Source organism: Nothobranchius furzeri, chromosome 4 (genome assembly GCF_043380555.1).
Source record: "Nothobranchius furzeri strain GRZ-AD chromosome 4, NfurGRZ-RIMD1, whole genome shotgun sequence".
Classification (NCBI taxonomy): Eukaryota; Metazoa; Chordata; class Actinopteri; order Cyprinodontiformes; family Nothobranchiidae; genus Nothobranchius; species Nothobranchius furzeri.
Genome location: NC_091744.1, coordinates 5,359,457 through 5,362,045, shown reverse-complemented (window position 1 = coordinate 5,362,045; position 2,589 = coordinate 5,359,457).

The window sequence follows — 2,589 nt, the reverse complement described above, 5'->3', positions numbered from 1 at the left end:
CCCGGCCTCTTAATCTTTTTCAGGATTTTATTTCTTGCTTTTATTCTCCACTTTTAATTGATTTTATGTTGGTTTTACGATTGTTATATTTTATTCTGATGGTTTTATGTTTTTATTGTGTTGTGTTCAGCACCTTGGGCGTCTGCATTGGTCGCAGAAGGAGATTTATAAATAAATGAAATGAACGTTTTGAGTGCCACCACAGCAGAGCTGTAGAAAGAGAGAGTTGCAACATGCTTTGAACTCGCTGACTTGCGGTCACGTGGTTCATGGAGCTCTCAATAGTTCCAAACATCCCAGCGCCGTAAGTCAGTTTGAACAGTGTATGATGGGACAAATCACAAAAATTGAATATTGTCACATTTCCCACTGTCATGTTCTGTGTCCCTTTGTTCCCCAGCCCTCCAGTTCCCACGCCAGGTTATCCTTTTGTGTTTCATAGCGCCCTCATGTGTCCTTTGTCTGCGTCTTTCCCCATGTGTCTCCTAATGTTTCTCCATCACTCTCTGGATTCCCTTTTGTGTTCTCTTAGCGCCCTCATGCGTCCTTTGTCTGCATCTCTGTTGTGTGTCTTAAGTTATAGCCACAGCCTCTTGTTCCCCAGTTCATAGTTTGTGTGTCGTATGTGTTTGTGTGAGTTCTTCCCTTAGTCTTTAGGTTTAGTTTTGTGTTTTACATAGTGTTAGGTTTATCTGCCCTCCACTGGTTCTCTTCCCCATCCAGATAATTGCTGTCACCTGCCTTCCCTAAGGCCTCACTCCACACACCTGCTTCCTGTTTCCCTAATTGCTCCTCCCTGTCTATATAAGCTCTCCTTGTCTCATTGTTCTTGTAGGTCCATTGTTGTTTGTCAGCGTTATTTGTTCTGTCAGTCTGCTCGTCCCTCTTGTGCTTTTTGACTCCCTGGATTTTTGGATTTTGGCTCCCTGCCGTTTGGATTTATTTTTGTTCTTCCTCCAAATAAAGGATTTTTACTTACATATCCACTCCTGCCTCTTGTCATCCTGGGTTCTGCATCTTGGGTCCTAACCTCCTGCTCCTAAACGTGACAGAATGGACCGACCACACCAGGACCCAGCAGAACTTTCAGCTTCACCCACATCTCAGTGGATGTATAATTTTTATGGTTACCCGGACACCTGTCGGACTTTCATCTTGGACTTTGCAAGATCTTATGGCCCGAACGCTTTGGACAGGGACTTGGTTATTAATATGGTGCTCCGCCTAAGGGGAAGAGCCCTGCAATGGGCTAGCAGTTACCTCGAGCGACATCCTATAGAGGAGCTGGACTTTTGGGATTTCGCAGGCGATCTGCGAGATGCTTGTTGCAGCCCACATGCTCCCTCTTCAGCTCCTACACTCCTGTCCCGTCCTGAGTCGTCTCAGACTATCCAAACTGGTTTCATCTCCTTCTCCCCTGTTCCTGCCAACGTCATCCTCGCACCTCCGAGGAGACGCACTCACCACAGACGTCGCCGCCATCACCAGCAGTCTCCCGAGGCCGCATCGCCTCCTGCTCCAGCGGTGGTCCCGAAGGTCGCATCGCCTCCTGCTCCAGCGGTGGTCCCGAGGGTCGCATCGCCTCCTGCTCCGGCGGTGGTCCCGAGGGTCGCATCGCCTCCTGCTCCAGCGGTGGTCCCGAAGGTCGCATCGCCTCCTGCTCCAGCGGTGGTCCCGAGGGTCGCATCGCCTCCTGCTCCGGCGGTGGTCCCGAGGGTCGCATCGCCTCCTGCTCCAGCGGTGGTCCCGAGGGTCGCATCGCCTCCTGCTCCGGCGGTGGTCCCGAGGGTCGCATCGCCTCCTGCTCCAGCGGTGGTCCCGAAGGTCGCATCGCCTCCTGCTCCAGCGGTGGTCCCGAGGGTCGCATCGCCTCCTGCTCCGGCGGTGGTCCCGAGGGTCGCATCGCCTCCTGCTCCGGCGATGGTCCCGAGGGTCGCATCGCCCCCTGCTCCGGCGGTGGTCCCGAGGGTCGCATCGCCTTCTGCTCCGGCGGTGGTCCCGAGGGTCGCATTGCGTCCTGCTCCGGCGGTGGTCCCGAGGGTCGCATCGCGTCCTGCTCCGGCGGTGGTCCCGAGGGTCGCATCGCATCCTGTCCCGGCGGTGGTACCGGAGGACGCATCGCATCCTGTCCCGGCGGTGGTTCCGGAGGATGCATCGCATCTGGTCCAGCCCTTCCAAGAGGCTCCGGTCCAGCCCTTCCAAGAGGCTCCGGTCCAGCCCTTCCAAGAGGCTCCGGTCCAGCCCGTCCAAGAGGCTCCGGTCCAGCCCGTCCAAGAGGCTCCGGTCCAGCCCGTCCAAGAGGCTCCGCCCGTTCCGGTGCCCCCAGGCCGAGGGTCGACGCCCCTGTCTAAAGTCTCCACGTCCCCGTCTCAAGTCTCCCAAGTCTCAAGTGTTCTAGTTCCCCAAGTCACAAGTGTCCCCACAGGTGTTCCAGTTCCCTCGAGTTTCCCAGTTCCCTCAAGTGTCTCCACAAGTGTTCCAGTTCCCCATGTCACAAGTGTCCCCACAGGTGTTCCAGTTCCCTCGAGTTTCCCAGTTCCCTCAAGTGTCTCCACAAGTGTTCCAGTTCCCCAAGTCACAAGTGTCCCC